We start from the raw sequence: 22,947 nt of genomic DNA on the forward strand, positions 1-22,947 counted from the left end.
TTGGTAGTAGAGAATTCACAGAAGGAATCAGATGTTGCCTAGATGTTTTTTTTCTTACTTCTGTACTATTGAATAGAACTTAGATTATGACCATGTTTCCGTATTATTTGGTATTTTTGTATTTTATCCTTGAATATGAATGGTGTATGTGATTTCAAGTCAGAAGGTCTCTAGAGCATTAATGGTTCGGAATGCTCATCATGGCCAGGGCCCCAGCTCGAGTCGTAACAAACATGGTGAATACCCCGAGAAATTTTTTGTTAAAATTTTGTTCGTAAACGTGTTGGGTTCTATCTTCTAAAATGAATTATAAATTTTTCGTATGGAATGTCTTAGATTATGACCCCCCATTACATGTATTATCGAATAGGCTTTCCAATGATATGTGGATCCTCCAAAACGGACACCCGAGCGACGAGTTATGAACATTCCGATCCAACCATGAATAGTAGTGAACAGTAAAACGTGCAGGAAAAAGTACTGAGGCCTGGCGTATTTTTGCTCCAAATTTAAAAGATCATATATCCTTGTACATAATGATTTGGGTGATCTACTATATATCAATGGAAAGATCTGCGAGTTCTCTTTCAAAAGAAATTGGTTTTATCCAATTTGTCTATCGGAGCAAAAAGTTATGGTCGATCTACTTCAGCCTACCAAAAATGAATTTTTGGGTCAACTTCAAACAAATATAACTCCTCGTACACAATAATCTGGGTCAGATACTATATATCAATGGAAATATACGAGAGTCCTCTTTCTAATGAAATTGGTTTCATCCAATTTGGATATCGGAATAAAACGTTATGGTTAATCTACTTCAGACTATCAAAACAGTCTACCAAAGGACATATTCGAGAATTATTTGATTTTTATGCGCGTTTTGGTCATTCTCCCTCACCCAAAATCCTTCCAAACCCTATATTAAAGCCTAGTTCATCAAATTCCCTCAAAAAGAAAATCCTAAGCTCCTACATCCAACTTCAACAACCTCCAAAGTTCAACATTAATTCTACAAATTTACTCAAGATTCCAAGTTCCTAGTTCAAGAACTCCAAGAACCATTATTGAAAGGCACAATTAACATCTCAAAAATAAGTATCGATCAAAATTTCATGATTCAAGGTATGTGGGGTTTTTTAACAAGCACTCTCTTTCGTTCTTGTGCCCAAAAGTAATTTTCTTTAAAAAGGCATAATTTTTATTTGATTTTTATGAATTTGAAGCATGAACCCATATCTTACGATGATTATTATGAAATCTTAATGTTTATGATTTTGAAATATGAATTTACATGTGTGGAGATGTAAAGCATGAATCTTGAATAATATTTATCATGATTTTGATATTTGGGTCGTGAATCCCCATTGAAAATTGTGTTATTTTTAGAAAGTGTGTGTTACAAGCACGTTGATGTTGAATATTTGAGATATTTTGAATGATTTGAGTGGGAGGTATAAAATGACCTTATTTCCCTAGAGCTACGTGCCCCCATAGGAGTGAGCCTGAGGCTGATTAATATAGTGATCAGTAGTTTGTGTGGATTTGATATCGATAGTTGGTTATACGTTAGACTCCACGTAGCTCACATGGTTTATGTCAGTTATAGGATCTCCTATTTTTGTGTGTTTCGTTGTGTCTATGGTGAATGGTGAAGTGATTTGAAAGTGGAATTGTGAAAGTTATTCTTTCGAAAGATTTAAATGACATTTACATTATGAGAATTGATATTCTTGATGAACTGAAAATGATTGACAAATTATATGATGACTCACATGTGTTATTGTACTTATTTCATCCTCTCATGATTATGATGATTTTCTTCAGGCTATGTGAGTCTTTCATACATCCTGCATATTTCTTATAAATATTTATGATGATGATGTTTATACAACTGCATACACCCCAATATACTTGGTTTCTTTCTATGGTACTTGCCCACATCTTCGAATGTGGGCTATATTTTCTCAGAATATAGGTTCAGGTGCTCAGTTCCAGGTGTAACAGTGATTCTTTGGGCACATTGTTCTACGTTCTCTGTTGGTGAGTCCTCATGTTCCGAGGATATGATGTTTGATGTTTGTTTCACAGAATTGTTTACATTTGATAACCGAGTATGAGTTAGTTGGGGCATATCTCAATGGCTCACTGGTTTTATTGATTTTCTTAGAGACTTTTCAGACTAGTATAGATGTTGGGAGTTGACTAATAAGTTGTATTTTGTTATCTTTCTGATATTCTTTTATTCTTCAATGATGATTACTCTATTGATATTTGAGGGTTATTTATGGAAACCCCATTGATTTGTGTTGAACTGAATGAAAATGGCTCAAAGGGTTATCTCTGGGCTACTCGTAGCCTCAAGAATCATATGATGCTCCAGGATCTATTTTTTGGGTCGTTACAAACTTGGTATCAAAGCCTAAGATTTTAAGGTGTCCTAGGGAGTCTGACAAGCCGCATTATGTAAAGTCTTGATCATCGGTGTGTAGCGTACCACATCTATGATTAAGAGGCTACAAGACACTTTAGGAAAAGTGTTATTCTTTCTTTCAGAAGTCTATCATGCTTAAAGTGTGTCTCTCTGCTCTTGATTTGTGCTCTTCCCTTTCAAAAATATGCCTTCTAGTCAAACGTGATGAAATAATGATGGTCAACAACCTCAACCCGCTAACCCATTGAATGAAAATATGTCTCATGCTGAATTTCGGGAAGCCTTTCAGGCGCTGGCCTAAGCTGTTACTGCAAATGTTCAATCCAACCCAGCCCCGGCTCTATAACAGCAGGGAGGTGATTCAGCTACTGCCAGGATTTGTGACTTCATGCGGATAAATCCATCGAAATTCTATGGGTCTAAGTCTGATGAGGATCCACAGTTTTTTTTAGAGGAGGTACAGAAGATTACTCAGGTAATGCATATATCTGAGGAACATAGTGTGGAGTTGGCTGTGTATAGGTTGAAAGACCTTGCTTATGACTGGGTTGTTTCTTGAAGGAAAGGTAGAGGTGAGAGAGCTATCTCTACAACTTGGCAAGAGTTCCAGGATGCATTCCTAGATAAGTTTTTCCCTTTGGAGATGAGAGAGGCAAAGGTAGAAGAGTTTATGAACCTGTGACAAGGCTCTATGACTATTAGGGAGTACTATCTAATGTTCAATCAGTTGGCCAAGTATGCTCCTAACTTAGTGGCTTATAATCGGGCTAGTATGAGTAAGTTTGGGACTTGAGTGTCTAGTTATGTTGTTAAGGAGTGTAGGTCTGCTATGCTGAATAGTGAGATGAATCTTTCTAGGCTGATGACTTATGCCTAATAGATTGAGGCAGACAAGATTGAGGAGAGAGATAGAATGAGAGGGAATAAGAGAGCTAGGTCTGACCAGCACGGACAGGGTCAGACTAGATCGTAGGGAGGGAGTCATCCTCAATATCAGGATTATTCATCTATGCTAGAACCTTTATCTACTAGTGCTCCCATGCCTATAGGTAGGTAGGATCAAGAAGGTTATATGCATCCAGGTCCCAGTACAGTGATGGCAGTAAGCCAAATCATCTCTTGTGTCCTAAGTGTGGTAGGGCTCATTCAGATGAGTGTTGCGGTGAGAAGAGGGGTTGTTTTCGGTAAGGTGACATAGGTCACAGAGTTAGAGATTGTCCACAGGATGGACAAGGGTGTCATGACTATCGCCCTTAGACCCAGACTCAAACTGTTAGTGCTCCAGTTCCAGCGACTCGCCCAACCCCAGCTCAGGGCGCCTCTTGTAGTAATGCTGGCGGGCAGTGCCAGAATAGATTCTATGCTTCACAATCCCGCTAGGAACAAGAGGACTCTCCCGATGTTGTTACTGGTATTCTTCGTATATTTCAGTTTGATGTGTATGCTTTGTTGGATCCTTGATCCAGTTTCACTTATGTTACACCTTTGATTGCTGTGAATTTTAAAATGAGTCCTGAGATTATTCCTGAGCCTATCCTAGTTTCTACCCTAGTGGTCGATTCGATTGTTGCCCAAAAAGTGTATAAAAAGTGTCCTCTTACCATTCTTCATAGAGTCTTGTTGGTTGATCTGATTGAGTTAGACGTGGTAGATTTTGATGTGATTCTGGGTATAGACTGGCTGTATTCTTCTTATGCCTCTATTGATTGTCAGACCTGAGTGATCAAGTTTCAGTTTTCGGGTGCATCCGTGTTTGAGTTGTCTAGGAATTCTGTGTCACCCAAGAGTCATTTTATCTCTTACCTCAAAGCTAGAAAGCTTATTTCCAAGGGGTGTATTTACCATTTGGTTAGAGTCAAAGACACTAAGTCTGAAACTCCAACTGTCCAGTCTGTTAACGTCGTCAATGAGTTTTCTGATGTCATTCCGGATGATCTCCCAGGGATACCTCCTGATAGAGAGATAAAGTGTGGGATTGATCTTCTTCCCTATACTCATCCCATTTCTAGTCCTCCTTACCATATGGCCCCTGCTGAACTTAAGGAGTTGAAAGACCAACTCAAAGATCTACCAGATAAGGGTTTCATAAGGCCTAGTGTTTTTCCTTGGGGTGCTCCTGTGTTGTTTGTAAAAAAAAAAGATGTCTCTTTGCGTATGTACATTGATTACCGCCAACTGAATAACGTCATCATAAAAAATAAGTACCCTCTTCCGAGAATAGATGATTTGTTTGACCAATTGCAAGGTGCAAGGTATTTCTCAAAGATAGACCTTTATTTCGGCTATCATCAACTCAAAGTTAGGGAGTGTGACAACCCAAAAACCATTTTCCAAACTCGTTATGGCCATTTTGAGTTTCTTGTTATGTCTTTCGGGTTAACTAATGCCCCAGAAGCTTTCTTGGATCTCATAAATCAAGTGTTTAGACCATATCTGGATATGTTTGTCATAGTGTTCATCGATGATATACTGGTGTACTCCCATAGTGAGGAGGAACATTCTGATCTTCTCTGAACTATCTTGTAAACCCTTAGAGATCACAAGTTGTTCGCCAAGATCAGTAAGTGTGAGTTTTGGCTAAGGTCAGTTGCTTTTTTGGGTCATACATTTCTTCCGAGGGTGTTAAAGTTGATCCTCAAAAGACCGAAGCTATTAGAAATTGGCCTAGACCTATTTCTCCGACTGATATCCGAAGCTTCTTGGGTTTAGCTGGCTATTACCACCGTTTTGTTGAGGGTTTATCCTCTATAACATCTCCTATGACTCGGTTGACCCAAAAGAAAGTGAAGTTCTTGTGGTCCGAATCTTGTGAGAAAAGTTTTTAGGAGTTGAAGACTCGACTAACTTTAGCCCCTGTTTTGACTTTCCCTGATGGTGTTGATGGTTTTGTGGTATACTGTAATGCTTTGAGTGTTGGGTTGGGTTGCGTATCGATGCAGAAGGGTAAGGTGATAGCTTATGCTTCTAGACAGTTGAAACCCCATGAGAAAAATTACACCACCCATGACCTTGAGTTGGGTGCTATTGTGTTTGCTTTGAAAAGCTGGAGGCACTATTTGTATGGTTTCCATGTTGATGTTTTCACTGATCATTAGAGTCTGCAGATGTGTTTACCCAGAGAGAATTGAATCTTAGGAAGAGGCGATGGTTAAAATTGTTAAAGTACTATTATATGGACACTCTAGTTTGGTCAGACTGAAGGAGTCAGTTAAGGACCAAAAAGTAGAGGTTTTCTCCCAATGGGGAGATGGTGTGTTTAGATTGCAAGGTAGTTTGTGTGTCCCGAATGTTGATGATCTGAGATAGAGGATTATGGCTGAAGCGCATGGGGTGCGATATTCTATTCAACCTGGTGCCACCAAGATATACCGAGACTTGCGGGAAATCTATTGGTGGAGTGGCATAAAGAAAGATATAGCAGTGTTTGTAGCTAAGTGTGCAACATGCCAACAGGTTAAGGTTGAAGACCAAAGACCTGGTGGTATGATGCAAGAGTTTAGTATTCCCACTTGGAAGTGGGAAGAGATAAATATGGACTTCGTGATTGGTTTACCTCTTTTTCGACGCTATCATGATTCCATTTAGGTTGTGGTTGATAGGTTGACTAAGTCTGCTCATTTATTGCCTGTTCATACTTCATATATTGCTGAGGAATATGCTAGATTGTATATCCAAGAGCTAGTCAGACTGCATGGAGTTCCCTTATCTATCATTTTGGATAGGGGTACTCAGTTCACTTTGTAATTTTGGAAAGGTTTTCAGAAAGGTCTTGGTACCCAAGTGCTTTTGAGTTCTGGTTTTCATCCACAGACCGATGGTCAGGCTGAGCGGACTATCCAGAACTTAGAGGATATGTTGAGAGCTTGTGCCCTTGACTTTTAGGGAAGTTGGGATGATCAATTACCGTTGATAGAGTTTGTTTACAATAACAGTTTCTACTCTAGTATTGGCATGGCTCCATTTGAAGCCTTAAATGGGAGAAAGTGTAGATCACCCATAGGTTGGTTCGAGGTAGGTGAAGCGGCTGTGAGTGGTCCTGATTTGGTATTTGAGGCTATGGAAGAAGTTAAGTTGATTAGGGAAAGGTTGAAAGCTGCGCAGAGTCATTAGAAGTCATATGCAGATGTTAGAAGGAGAGACCTTGAGTTTGAACTTGGTGACCTAGTGTATCTAAAAATTTCACCCATGAGGGGGGAGGGGGAAGAGATTCAGAAAGAAGGGGAAGCTTAGTCCCCATTATGTTGGTCCTTACAAAATTCTTAGTCGTGTTGGTAAGGTAGCTTATGAGGTCAAGTTGCCTTCCGAGTTGTCCTCTGTTCATCTAATATTCCATGTCTCCATGCTTAGAAAGCATATTAGCGATGTTATGGTAGTGGATTCCTCTGTGAGTGCTGACATTCAAAAAAATCTTTCTTTTGATGAGATTCCTGTTGAGATTCTTGATTTCAATGTTTGAAGACTAAGGAACAAAGAAGTTTCCTTGGTCAAGGTGTTGTGGCGAAACCAATTTGTTGAGGGTGCAACTTGGGAAGCTGAGGTGGATATGCGATCCAAGTACCAGCACCTATTTTCTGCGAACTCCGATCAAACTGAAGGTACCGCTCTTTCCTAAATCATGTACTTTTGATAAAAGTTGCAGTAGTTCAGCTGTCATTTATTATGTGCTCAGCTGTAGTTTCTTGAATTTATGCATTCTATGTTGCATTTGGAGTTAGAAACGATGTGGTGATGAGTCTAACGAATAGTTTCAGTTGTATGCTCTATTCCCCATCTAATCTTGGCTTGTCTATCATCATTTGAGGATAAATGTTTCCAAGGGAGGATGTGTAATATCCCGGGAAATTTTTCGTTAAAATTTTGTGCGTAAACATGTTGGGTTCTATCTTCTAGAATGAATTATAAATTTTCCGTGTAGAATGTATTATATTATGACCAACCATTGCGTAGAGTATCTAATAAGCATTCCAACGATATGTGGATAATCCAAAACGGACACCCGAGCGACGAGTTATGAACATTTCGATCGAACAGTGAATAGTGGTGAACAGTAAAACGTGCAGGAAAAATTACTGAGGCCTGACGTATTTTTGCTCCAAATTTAAACGATCATAACTCCTTGTACATAATGATCTAGGTGATATACTATATATGAATGGAAATCTCTGTGAGTCCTCTTTCCAATGAAATTAGTTTATTCCAATTTGTCTATCGGAACAAAAAGTTATGGTCGATCTACTTCAGCCTAGTAAAAGAGAATTTTTGGGTCAACTTCATCCAATGATAACTCCTCGTACACAATGATATGGGTGAGATACTATATAACAATGGAAAGACATGAGAGTCCTCATTCTAATGAAATTGGTTTCATCCAATTTGGATATCGGAGTAAAACGTTATGGTTGATCTACTTTAGACTATCAAAACAGTCCACCAAAGGACAGATTCGAGAATTATTAGATTTTGAGGGGCATTTTGGTCATTTACCCTCACTCAAAATCCGTCCAAACCCTATATTAAAGCCTATTAGAAGCATTATATGTTATATTTCATCAAATTCCCTAAAAAAGAAAACCCTAAGCTCCTACATCCAACTTCAAGAAACTCCAAAGTTCACCATTATTCTGCAAATTTATTCAAGATTCCAAGTTCCTAGTTCAAGAACTCCAAGAACCATCATTCAAAGGCATGATTAACATCTAAAAAATGAGAATCGATCAAAAGTTTGTCATTCAAGATATGTGGAGTTTTTCAACAAGAATTCTCTTTCGTTCTTGTGCCCAAAAATAATTTTCTTTACAAAGGCATGACTTTTATTTGATTTTTACAAATTTGAAGCATGAACCCATATCTTATGATGATTATTATGAAATCTTGATGTCTATGATTTTGAAAAATGAATTTACATGTGTGGAGATATAAAGCATGAATCTTGAATGATATTTATCATGATTTTGATATTTGGGTCATGAATCCCCATTGGCAATTGTGTTTTTCTTTTAGAAAGTGTGTGTTATAAGCACGTTGATGTTGAATATTTGAGATATTTTGAGTGAATTGGCCTTTTGGTCTTAATGGAGTTGCTTTGAACTCGAGTGAGATAGAAATCCACAACGTGGTTGATTTTGATAGATGAGAAGCATGATGGCTCCCGATGTATATTTATATATTACTAAAAAAATTTTGTTGTGGATTGTCTTTGAAATGATCTAAGCTAAGTCCGGCAGAAATCTGTAGCACCGAGTGGGAGGTATAATGCGACCTTACTTCCTTAAAACTACATGCCCTCGTAGGAGTGAGCTTCAGGCTGATTTATATAGTGATCACTAGTTTGTGTGGATTTGATATCAATAGACCTACTTCGATGGAAGGGATAGGACGGCTCTGCCCAACGTGAGTTGTACGTTGGACTCCATGTAGCTCACATGGTTTATGTAGGTTATAGGATCTCCCAGTGTGTGTGTGTTTCCTTGTGTCTATGGTGAATGGTGAAGTGATTTGAAAGTGGAACTGTGAAAGTTATTCTTTTGAAAGATTTAAATAATATTTACATTATGAGAAGTTATATTCTTGATGAACTGAAAGTGATTAAAAAATTATATGATGACTCACATGTGTTATTGTACTTACTTAATTCTCTCATGATTATGTTGATTTTCTTCGGGCTATGTGAGTCTTTCATACATCCTGAATATTTCTTATAAATATTTATGACGATGATCTTTATACAACTGCATACACCCCATATACTCGGTTTCTTTCCATGGAAATAACCCACATCTCCGGATGTGGGCTGCATTTTCTCGGAAAATAGGTTCAGGTGCTCAGCTCAAGGTTCAACAGTGATTCCTCAGGCATGCTAATCTACATCCTCAGTTGTGGTGAGTCCTAATGTTTCGAGGACGTGATGTCTGATGTTGCTTTCACGGAATTGTTTACATTTGATAACTGAGTATGAGTTAGTTCGAGCATGTCTCAATGGCTCACTGGTTTTATTGATATTCTTAGAGGCTTGTCAGACTAGTATAGATATTGGGAGTTGACTAATAAGTTGTATTTTGTTTTCTTTCTAAAATTCTTTTTTTCTTGGATGATGATTACTCTGTTGATATTTGAGGGTTATTTATGGAAACCCTGTTGATTTGTGTTGAACTGAATGAAAATGGCTCAAAGGGTTAGCTTGAGGCTACTCTAGCCTCAAGCACCATGTGGTGCATCGGGGCACATTTTTTGGAGCGTTACACTTGGCATCAAAGCACGGTTCATGGTCCCAGGGTGTTTGCAAAATCGCATCGAGTAGAGTCTTATTTATAGGTGTGTAGCATGCCACACTTATAGGCAGGAGGCTACTAAGCATTTAGGAATGTTTTCCTTCTTTGTGATTTAGTTTGTGTTGTTGAGTCTAAGTGTCCTCTAATCACTGGTCTATTGTATTTCAGAAAAGCTATCATGCTTTCACGTCGCTCTAATGAGCAGAACGCCCAACTAAAGATGCCTGTCCCACCCATGGGATAAGGACGTGCAACAGGGCTCACACTCCTAAATTTTTTTCTACTTTGAGAGTCCCTCCCGTTCAAACTAGCCCACCCAGGGCTCCTAGGGTTCCCCAGTTAGGAACTAACTATACATAACCTCCTTAGAGAGAGCTATCAAATACTGAGTTCAAATATTCGATGCATATAATCGCACAGTTTGTGGCTTCACAGGCTCGACAGTTAGAGGATGTTAGGTCTACAACTGTTACATTTGAGGCTACATGGGTGGGTCAGTTTATGAGGTTGAACCTGCCTAAGTTTACTGGTACAAGGGTGGAGAAGGATCCACAAGTATTCATAGATAAGATTGAGAAAATCTTCTGTGAGATGCATGTGGATGAAGTTGAAGGGTTGAACTAGCTGCTTATCAATTGAAGGAGGTAGAAAATCCGTGGTACCATGAGTTGGAAGATTCGAGGGTAGATAGAGCTGAGCAATCTATGTGGGGAAAATTTGTGGAAGACTTCTTGGAATGATTATTTCCCCAGGAGTTAAGGGAGTCCAAGGTTAAAGAGTTAATGAACCTAAAACAAGGAAAGATGAGCGTCAAAGAGTACTCCCTAAAATTCAATCAACTATCTCATTATGCTCTGGAGTTAGTAGGAAATATTAGGGCTCATATAAAGAAGTTTGCATTTGTCTTTTTGGTTGACTTAGTGTTGCAGTGTAAGGGGGCAATGTTGAATAGGGATATGGACTTCTCTAGATTGTCTATTCATATGCAGCAGGTTGAGGAACAGAAGAAAAGGGTTGTTGGAGCAATGGAGAAGGATAGCCAGGACAAGAGGGCTCGACCAGCAGACTAGAACCACAGTCAGCTGCAGAGTGGTAATTAGGGTAACAGGTGGCAGAAGAAAAAGTTTTACAGTAATGCTTAGTCTGCAACCAGTGCTCCAGCGCCCAGACCTCCAGTTGACCGAAGATCTCAGAATTTACAGACTAATTATATATCTGGAGCATAGGGTACCCAGTCCTAGGGTAGTGTGGCTCAGCCATATAGGACTTTTTCGTGGTGTGAGACCTACAGTAAGTATCACCCAAGAAAGTGTCAGCTGGGTAGGATAGTATGCTATACTTGTGGTTGGGCAGGTCATTTCCAGCGAGATTGTCCTTTCTCTAGAAGGAACCTTGATGGTTCTAAGACCCAAGAAAACTCCTCCGTGCCATCACCACCTTCCAAAGGTAGTACTTTAGCTACTGGAAGCGAACACAATAGGTTGTATGCCTTGTCAGATCCCCAGAAGGCAGAGGCCTCACCAAATATAGTCACGGGTATATTACAAATCTTCTCTCATAATGTATATGTGTTACTTGATCCCTAGTCTACCTTGTCTTATATGAATCCATATGTGGCAGTCGGTTTTGGGTTTGAGCCCAAAATTATTGTAGAACCTTTATCTATTTCTACTCTAGTAGGTGATTCGGCTGTGGCTATAAGGGTATATAAAAATTATGTTGTATCTATTTGTAGTTGTCATACTGTGAAAGACCTCATAGAGCTTGATATGGTTGATTTTGATGCTATCTTAGGAATGGAATGGCTCCATTTGTGTTACACCACGTAAGATTACAAAACCCAAAAGGTTGCTTTCTTTTTTCCAAATGAACCAGTGATAGAATGGGAAGGTTATTCTTTAGCACCTAGATGGAAATTTATATATTACCTTAGAGCCCGTAAGCTTATTTCTAAAGGGTGTTTGTATCATCTGATTTGAGTAGAAGATTCTAATATTGAAAGTTCTTCTCTTCAGTCTGTCCCTGTGGTTAGTGAGCTTCTAGAAGTCTTTCTCTATGATCTCCCAAGAATACCACCTGATAGAGAGATAGATTTTGGTATTTATTTGACACATGTCCCATTTTTATTCTGCTATATAGAATGGCTTCTGCAGAACTAAAAGAGTTGAAAGAACAGCTAACAGATCTTCTTGACAAAGCCTTTATCCATCCTAGTATTTCTCCCTGGGGTACACCAGTACTTTTCGTACGTAAGGAAGATGGTTCCCTCCGTATGTGTATAGACTATCGCCAACTGAATAAGGTCACTATCAAGAACAAGTATCCCCTTTCTAGAATTGATGATCTCTTTGAACAACTTTAGGGTGCTAAGTATTTTTCAAAGATAGACCTTCACTCGGGGTACCATCAATTAAAGGTTAGGGAGGCTGGCATTCCTAAAATAGCTTTCTGGACCTGATACGGTCATTATGAATTCTTAGTCATGTCCTTTGGATTGACTAATGCCCCTACATCTTTCATGGACCTAATGAATAGGCTGTTCCACCAGTTTCTAGATCTATTTTTCATAGTTTTTATTGATGACATTTTGGTTTACTCTAAGAATGAGGAGGATCATGCCAGTCACCTCTAAATTATTCTTTAAACCCTCAAAGATCATAGATTGTATGCAAAAGTTTCCAAGTATGAATTCTGGCTTAATTCTATTGCTTTCTTAAGGAATATTATGTCTAGTGAAGAAATTAAAGTTGATCCCCAGAAAATTAACGCAGTGAGAAAATGGCCCTGACCTATGACTCCAGCTGATATTCAGAGCTTCTGGGGTTCGGCAGGATTTTACAGAAGGATTGTAGAGATTTTATATTTGATATCTGCTCTACTTACTAGGTTGATGCAGAAAAAGGTGAAATTTGTGTGGTCTGTCTCTTGTAAGAATATCTTTGAGAAGTTGAAGGACAAGTTGACTACTGCACCAGTTTTGACTCTTCCTGAGGGTACAGATGGTTTTTTTGTATACTGTGATGCGTCCCGAGTAGGACTTGGGTGTGTATTTATGTAGTGTTGTAAGGTGGTAGCTTATGCATCTAGGCACTTGAAGGTGCACGAGCTTAACTACCCCACCCATGACTTGGAATTAGCGGTTGTAGTGTTCGCACTTAAAATATGGCGACATTATCTTTATGGGGTACATGTTGATATTTTTACTAACCATAAAAGTTTATTGTTTGTTTTCTCTCAAAAATAATTAAATCTCAGGCAAAGACGTTGGTTGGAACTGTTGAAGGATTATGACATGAGCTTGCACTATAATCTGGGCAAGGCGAAAGTAGTAGCCGACACCCTCAACAGACTATCTATGGGCAGTTTTTCTCATGTTAAGGAAGGAAAAAGGGAGATGGTGAAAGATATTTATCGACTAGCCAATCTAGGGGTGCGACTTATGGACTCCAAAGATAGAGAAGTAGTGGTGCAGGAAATAGCTAAATCTTTGCTTTGCGCAAAAGTTAAGGAGAGCCAGATGGAGGATCCCATCTTTATGTAAATCAAGAAATATATGGGTCAACAGAAAGTCACCGATTCGGTGGTATGAAGTTGTCGAGACGTGATTGTTTGGGCTTGATCTTGTTCATTAGGCAATGGAGAAGGTAAATGTCATTAGAGAACAACTCAAGATAGCATAGTCGTTAGAAATCCTACGCCAATGTTAGAAGAAATCAACTGGAATTTGAGTTTCGTGATTGGGTTTTTTTAAAGTTCTCCCCTATGATGGGAGTCATGCAATTCGGGAAGAAAGGGAAGCTGAGTCCTCTCTATATAAGACCATATCAGATTGTGAGAAGGATAGGTTGGGTTCCTTATAAGTTAGAGTTTCCCATAAATCTGGCTTCTAGCCATCCCGTATTCGATGTGTCCATGTTGAAAAAGTGTATTGGAGATCATTCCCTAGTGTTGCCTGTAGAGGAGATCAAGGTGACAGATTCCTTTTCATATAAAGAAGAGCCTATTGCAATCTTGGATTGCCAAGTTTGAAAGTTGAGGAGTAAGGAGATAACTTCGATCAAGGTTTTGTGGAAAAATCAAAAAGAGGAGGAGGGTACTTGGGAGTCAAAAGATGAAATATGAACTAGATACCTAGGCCATTTCAAGATAGTGAGTAATGACATAGAAGGTATCACTATTTACTCTCTTTCTATACTCTTTATTTTTCTTGGGTATGTTTAAAATCCTACTTGTCTGTGCTCTAAGCCATTATTCGGGGACAAATAATCCAAAGAAGGGGAGATAATGTGATGCCCCGTAGTTTTCTCAACTTGATATCAGTTGATAGTATGCTTAGAAGGTCAATCTTCTGAAAAAATTTCTAAGTGTCAAAAGGACCTATTCACATTTTGAACCCCTAGCCTTTGATGATTATTTTCGACCTTCCTGACCTCAAAAAGTTAATTTTTAAGTTGTGTCATGTTCAGGGGAGTTAAAGGGATGTGTCGGGCAAGTTTTAGATTTTTTGGATTGCCTTAGAGGTATGTTTAGATGTTGGAAATAGTGAATCGATGTGAAGTCGATGTGCCGTATTGATGGTCGCATCGATGAAGCAGTGAACCGATGTGATACTGACACATCACGTTGATTGGCTCATTGATGCCCATTTCACAAATTCTTATAAATAATTGGCCTTGGGGAGGGCAATTCAGTCATTTTCCTTCATCATAACTCTCCCATAACACGAAATCAATGAGTTTTTAGGGAAAGATATTTTTAGAAACTACTCTTATCATCTCAAATGAAAACCCTAGTCCCTCCCTAATAAATGAAGAGTCCTCTTAGAAGCCAAGGATTTCAAGAAATTAAGTGTGATTCGGAGTCCACTCTTCCTTCTAAGGAATATTAGGTATGTGGGGTTTTCCTAAAACTACTTGGGCATAAATAAATTGTTCAACAACTTTTAACATTGTGAAATAATGAATTTTGAAGGGGTTTTAGAATTTATATTACAATGTTACTTTATGAATTCTTTAATGACATTACTGTTTTGGTCTTGAGACCTTTACCGCAAATTGATTTGAAATCTTTTATGTATATATATATATGTGTGTGTGTGTGTGTGTGTGTTTAAAGTTTAGAATTGAATTGAGAGCATAACTATTTATGCTCCCTCTCATTTTGTAGTACCTCTTGATTTTTAGAATTATTTAAAAGCATGGTATTAATGTTCCTGATTATTATTGAATGGTGTAAGATTGACCTTTAAATTGATGAGAGGGGTTTGTAATGTTGATAAATGTTGAATATATAATGAAAGATTGCATGGTTTGCATAAAATACATGACCACCAAATGTTTGTTGAACTGATTGAAAGGAATGATTTAACATAGTTTGATAAATATATTGAAGTATGAATCTTCTTGAATTGTTTTAAGTTGGGTGGTCTAAACCTTATGTTTTGAGAGAAAAAACACCGTGATATAATTTTTATGGGTCAGAAACATAACTTGCATGTCTGGATATGACGATACCAATTCAGATAATGCCATAGTAACAAAAACAGAACATAATGTGGATTTTCCTTTCAATTTTAAGATTTTGAACTTAGAATGATACATATTCATAAAAGGCTAAAAATGGGCATAAAGAGATGTTACGTGGTTACTCGAAGAAGGCACGAGTCCAGAAAACTCTTTGCTCGAAACTGTGTTTTACCGATACCAGATTATTATGTCCCCTAGAGGGATTATAGGCTAGCCTAGTGCCCTATGGCATATCAGAATCAAAAAGTTCAACTCTTGCAACAAACTTGGGTTGGGGGCTTAGCCTCCGAGTTAAGGGCAAACTCCATATATCCTGTGGGGTTGTAGAATTGTAGGGTGGACCACCTAACACAGAAGTAATACAAAGATCAGAACTGTATTGACAAGAATGATTTATGAATATCAAATAATTGCCCATGTGTTTTAAACTATATCATGCATGATGTTTTCATGACTTGCTCTCATCTATTTTATATATATAAATTCTTTATTTTGAATTTCTCTACGTACCAGTACAATTGTATTGACCCCCTATATTTCAGGGCTTGAGGCTTAGTCTAGAGTTCCTACTAAGTCGTAGACTTATTCAAACAGGATTGAAGTGTGAAGTTGGTAAGCCTTCTTTATTCTAGGAGGACTAGTCCTTTTTTAGACATTTTCTATTTATTTTGGTATTGGCCCACTGGGGTCTTGTCCCAGTTTTAAACAGTTTATTTATTTCATAGGTAGTAGAGATTTAGCAGACTGAACCAGATGTTGCCTAGATGTTGATTTTTCTTACTTTCTTACTGTTGAATAGAACTCAAATTTTGACCATGTTTCCGTATTGTTTGGTATTTTTATTTTTTATCCTTATGTATGAATGGTGTATGTGATTTCAAGTCAGTAAGGCTATCGGGCCTTTATGGTTTGGGATGCTCATCATAGCTAGGGCCCCGGCTCGGGTCGTGACAATAGACTTATTTTATTCCTTCTTTGTTGACCTACCATTGTGCATAATCCTAGTTAAACCCTATTGAGACTTTATCTTGTTTTCCTTAGTAGCCTCATATGTATCCTAATCCCCTTCGTTGATGGACCTTAATTTGATCTAAAAAGCTCCTAGGTGCTTTAATGAAAAATTGATTTAGTAAGGATTTTGAAAAATAAGAGGAGGAAAGGTGAAATTGATGCCCCAAGGTAATAGTTATTCGTGTTGATAGTTGATTTGTGGTGGTTGGGTGAGATAGACATTGAGCTAGAAATATTACCATGGTTTTAAAAAAGAAAAAGAAAAAAAGAAAAAAATTGACTCATGAGGTAATAAACAATACTTCCACCATGCGTTTGTGAAATTCTTAAAAAAGATGGGGCAAAAAAAAAGATATGGGTAGATAAAAATGATGTAAAATAGTTGTTGGAGGTTGATTCTAAATGTATAATGTAGTGTATTAAAGAGCTTAGAGAAGTTAGTCACTATTCTAGGCCAAAATAGTTCCTACCCATCCCTTAGCCTATATTATAACCCATAAAGACCTATTTGATCTTGTTATTTAACATTCTGATATTAGTGGAATACTACACTAAGGGCAAAACTATGGTTCATCATGAGTAACTTGTGAATTCATTGTGAGAGTGAGCCTATCTTGATTCTTATACCCATTGTGTTATAAATTGCATTATTGTAAGTGATTATGGGTAACTATCTTGTTGTGAGGGAACATATTTGATGAATATTGGGTGATTTATATGATGTATTATATTGAGAAATATTCCTAAGTTTGCCACTTGGTGAGTAAATTCTTGAGGCTAGGATGTTCGGAGTAGTGTTCTTGAACTGTCGATTGTATATAACATGCTTAACATAGAAACTTGCAGTATGCATAGTCATTGTAGTTTTAGCTTGAGTGTATTTGTTTCAGTATAAGTGTATTGTCACCTCACCTTTTGATGCTTAGCATAAAGTGTTGTTCGAGGACGATCAAAGGTTTAAGTGTGGGGTGATGATCTGAGGTGGTTTTACATACTTTTGTGTCATTATTCTAGCTTATTTCGCCTTATTTTGAGAGAAACTTTAGAGCTTAACGTGTTCATATTGAAATAAATAAGTATTTAAGTTTCCAACTATTTACTTAACATGGTCAACGTGTTTTCCAAACAAGATTGTGCTTAATTGAGTCATTTAGAGTACAATCGAGAAAACTAGTTTTACTAGCTTGAGCTAGGTGTGTGTCTTGTTGGTTTCATTTGATTATATTGTATTTAAAGGGTTCCAAATGGTTTTAATGGTGTTATTATATGAGGAACAAATTTTTTGTGATGTGCAAAGTTCAAGTGAGTCACGTCTTTAGTCGGAATGATAAGCGAAGATCAATGCAAACTAGCCTTGTCTTAGCTTGTGTTTTTGATTCATCATTGAGAATATTGTGTTGATTATTATCTCTAATTCATGGTATATGATTATGTAGGATAATTTGTGAGATGAATACGGTGGTATATTGATGATATAAAGTCTGGAAATCCATTGTAAATATACCACGATACAGGGGATGAAAGATGGGGCAATAATGACTTAGGCAAAATTTTGACTCACTTCCAGTGTGTGCGCGCGATTTAGCCATGTTGCATGGTCCATTTAAGTGATCCCATGACTTAGAAAATATTGGGAAATTCAATTACAGTGGAGTCTTGAGATATTTTCATGACGCAGGCTTCATTTTGGTGCTCTCATGCATGCGACACAGGCTTTATTCCACCGCTCCAATTTATGGCAAATTCCCAATTACACACGACTTGGAGCCTGTTTTATTATTAATATATTACATTGCAATCATTATTAAAGGGATGGTGGGAATATATTGGATGATGTGTCAGTTCTTTAATAAGACAAGGAGTAGGATTAGTGTTATATATATGCACTTTGTTAGGCAAAAAGGAGGACAGCTTGGACAATTTTTCTGGAGTCTGTGTGACGGATTGGACGAAAGTGGGAGCAGCTGCACTTTAATTTAGGTTTTGTGATCTTAAATAAACTTTTAATTATATCATAACATGTATTCAATTTTTGGATCATGATTATGAATATTATTGGCTAAACACCCTCTTTTCGGGGTTAAAGCCAAGACATGAGTATTATTGTTTTGGATTAATTTCGTTAAAATTTTGCTTATCATTATTGGTTGTTTTTGATACTTGATTTAATTATTTTAAGGATTAATCACCCTTAGAATTCATCAATTGTTAACCTTGTGATATCGGGAGAGGGAATAGGGAGATAGAACATGGGAAGAAATAGTAGGGTTTGTATTCTTTTATAAAATAAGAAATTCAAATTAGTGTCTAGGATAGGAATGTACTTAGATGCCTTACTTGATTCGAACGTAGGATGATAGCTTAAAAAATTTAATTTGATTATTAAATCCCCTATCAATGATGTATTTGTAATTTCCACATTAGGTAAATGGTTAGAGGTTCAGAGACTATGATAATGTAATTAACCCTACGAATAAACAACCAAGATAAGCGAGTTAATGAATGAAGTTCAATAACATAGTATGATTGTTCAAAGTGCTTTAATCCTAGGCTTTCTTCTATTGATTGTCTCAATACCTTTATTTTTACGCATTTTACTTTATTTTTAGTTTACAATTATTCAACACTCTTCTTGGTTACTTTATCTCAGGTGTTAAACTAGAATTGAATAGTTGTCGACATAAGTCCCTGTGGGATCGATATTCTGCTTTCATGAAGGCCACTATATTACTTGGTAGACCACGTACACATGCGTGTGCACTTGGGAGCTAATTTCACAATATCCTCGATAAATAACTTAGCATAATCCTCGAAGCGAAATTAGTCCTCATAGGGAAGAAGTGAGCAGACTTAGTCATCCAATCTTTGATGACCAAAATTAAATCAAATTATCGGCGAGACTGTGGATGACTGGTAAAAAAATGCACATTAATTATGTCCCATTTACACACCATCAACTCAATCTCTTGAGTCAACCCACTGGCCTCAAGTCCTTTACCTTCACTTGCTGACATACCATGTACTTTAACCCAAAATTAGCCACATCCTAGTTCCTATTATTCCACCAATAAATCTCTCTTTAAGGTCATGATACATCTTCATCAATCCAGGATAAGCAGTATATTGCGACTCTTGAGCTTCAACAAAATTCTTCCTAGCAATCCATCAACAATGAAAATACATAACCTACCTTTATACCACAAGATACCGTCACCACCAATCTCGAAAACCGTCACTTTCTACCTATATACATCATTCTTCATTTGTATCAGAATAGGATCTAACACTTGCTTCTCCTTTAATTCAACACCAAGAGATGACCTTGATACCTCCTGACCAATCACACCTCCATCCTTACAATCCAAGAGATAGACTCCTAAATTAGCCAAACAGTGAATATCCTTCACCAAATACCATTTTTCCTCATCCCCATGAGACAATCTTCCCATAGACAACCTGCTAAGACAATCAAAAACCATGTTAGCTTTACCTGGATGATAGTGGAGACTCATGTCATAGTCATTTTGCAATTCAAGCCATCTCTTTTACCCGAGATTTAATTAATTATGGGTGAACATAGATTCTAGGCTCTTATTGTCAGAATAAATATCAACATGGACCCAATACAAATAATGCCGCCAATTCTTTAATACAAACACCACATCTAGTAATTCCAACTCATGGGTCTAATAATTCTTCTTATGATCTTTCAACTATCTAGAAGCATATACAACTACCTCGCCATGCTGCATCAACACATAACCCAATCTCACCCAGGATGTATCACTATAGATGACAAAATCATCAGTACCCTCAGGTAGAGTCAAGACCAGAGCCGAAGTTAACTTTTCCTTCAACTTCTCAAAACTACCCTCACAAGCATCAAACCACATTAATTTTTCATTCTTCAGAGTCAACCTAGTCAATGGGGCTACAATAGAAGAGAAACTCTGCATAAACCTTCTAGAGTAACTGGCTAAACACAAGAAGCTCCAAATATCTGATGGAGTCGTGGGTCTAGACCACTTCTTAACCACGAAAACCTAATGTGGATCCACTATGATCCCTTCACTCACAAGAACATGATCGAAAAAGTCATAACATTCAACTAGATCTCACGCTTAGAGAACTATGCATACAAATATTAATCCTTAAGGGTCAGCAGCATAAGGTAGATATGATCGGCATAATCCAGCTCACTCATGCAATATACAAAAATATTATCAATAAAGAGAATCACGAATAAATCCAAGAACTGACCAAAAAACTTGATTCATCAGATCTGCAAATGTTGTCAGGGCATTGGTCAAAACTAAGGACATCACCAAGAACTCAAAATGACCATACCAAGTTTGGAAATCAGTTTTAGGGATATCCATATACTAATCTTCAACTGATGGTACCTAGACTAAAGATGAATCTTGGAAAAGAACTTAGCACCCTGAAGCTAATCTAATAGATCATATGTACTGGGAAGTAGGCACTTATTCATCATGGTCACCTTATTCTATTAGCGGCAATCAATACACATCCGAAGGCAACCATACTTCTTACGCACGAAGAGAATAGGAGTATACCACAGATACACACTTGGGTAGATTAAACCCTTGTCAAGAAGATCTTTCAATTGTTCCTTGAGTTTCTTCAACTTAACCGAAGCAATTTTATAAGGAGGGATAGATAGAGGATAAGTGTCTGGAAGAAGATCAATCATAGATTCAAGTTCCCTATCAGGAGGTACACCATGAAGATCATCTGGAACACATAATGGAATTCAAAGGTCACATAGACAACCTGCAAGAAGGACTTTTGGATGTAGAGTCCTTAACATGCACTAAGTGATAGATGCACCCTTTGGAAACCAATTTATGGGATCTACGATACGCTATAAACCTTTTCTTAGGCACTAGGGAACTACCTTCCCATTCAATTAACAACTCATTTTGGAATTGGAAACTGACCCTTTGGTTCTAATAATCAAGAGACGTGTAGCACGAATGTAGCTAATCCATCCCAACAATCACATCAAAGTCTAACATGTCCAACTCTATCAGATCCACCAAGGTCTCTACATAATAGAACAATATCACACAACCCCTATAGTCCCTTATAGCCACAATGGAGTCACACATAGGGGTGGATATAGAAAAGGGATCTAGAATACATACAGGATCAAAGCCAAAATGAATAACCATGTAAGGGGTCACATAAAAGAGAGTAGAAGTATGATCTAGTAGGCAATATACATCATGAAAAAAGTGTTTAAGCATACCAGTAATAACATCGGGGGATGCCTCAGAATCCTGGCAAGTGGTAAGAGCATATAAACGATTAAGACCAGTGCTGTAGCCAGAAGAACAAGTATCACCCATAGGTGTAGGAGAAGATAAGCAGCAAAAGAAATCTTATCAACCCTAAAAGCCACTTTAGAAGGACAAGCCCTCTACAGATGACCAATCTGACCACATTGAAAACACTTATTCCTCCTTTCATCGCAAAATCCATGATTCATCTGACCATAAAACCTACAAGAAGGATATGATAGAGTTAACTAACAGCGACTGGTCGCCTAGTTCTGTAAGCCCACTATCATATTAGGAATGATGATCACCCGATGATATCAGATAAGGAGAACTAGCCATAGAGTAGGAACAAAAATTTCCCTACTTAATCTTAGACCACTTCCCATAGTGTCTACAAATTTGTTGTTTGCCTCTACCTTTATCCGAATACTGAAACTTCTTATTCTGTCTCTCACTCATCTCTGCTTACTTCTTTATTCCGTCCTCTGCTTTTTGCATATACACCACAAGTCTAGAGATGTCCATATCATTATTAAAGAGTGCAGCCTTGCTCTCCAAGATCAACTCATAGGACAAACATAAAGCAAACTTTCCCATTCTTTCCCTCATGGTAAACACCAATTCAGCAACATAACGCCACAACTGATGAAACTTCTAGGTATACCCCTTTACTGACATCCTGCCTTGATTCAGATTTATGAATTCCTCAGCTTTTACCTCTTTCAACTCCTAAGAAAAGAAGCAATTAAGGAAAGTATTGGAGAAATCATCCAACAAGGCAGACTCAATATTATCTCCCCTAGAATGTTCCCACTCCTCATACCATTGGTATGCTACATCCTTTAATTGATAGGTTGTAAAATCTACCCCTTCCACATTAGTAGCATGCATCACATAGAAGATCTTCTCTATCTCATTAATAAAGTATTGAGGATCTTTCTTAACTTTAGAAATAGTGAAAATAGGATGACTCAAAATCATAAGTTAGCCAACCCTAGTGGCCTCAGATATGGAGCAACAAAAGTAACACACTCAGTTTAGGAGTCCACCAACTGGGTAAGAAAATGAATCTACTAGCAAAACATAATATTAGACATATCAGATCGATGTTCCTGGGGAGGTATAGGGGTAACCGATGGAGCTCCCTCAGGGTAATTAGAATCAACGACCCTAGACCGATTCTGAACCCCTAGAGTTGGATGAGCTTCATACATATTGTCCTCAAATAGGATAGAAGGGTTGCTACGAATATTATATCTTCTAGGAGGTATAATTTGAAAAGTGAACACATAAGAATTAGAGAAGACACAAGACCTTAGACTTTATAGGTCAAAATCGAACAAGAAGAAAGAAAAACATTCCTAAATATCTCGTAGCCTCTCCCTTATATGTGTGGCACACTATAT

The sequence above is a fragment of the Capsicum annuum genome, chromosome 5, assembly GCF_002878395.1.
Source record: "Capsicum annuum cultivar UCD-10X-F1 chromosome 5, UCD10Xv1.1, whole genome shotgun sequence".
Classification (NCBI taxonomy): Eukaryota; Viridiplantae; Streptophyta; class Magnoliopsida; order Solanales; family Solanaceae; genus Capsicum; species Capsicum annuum.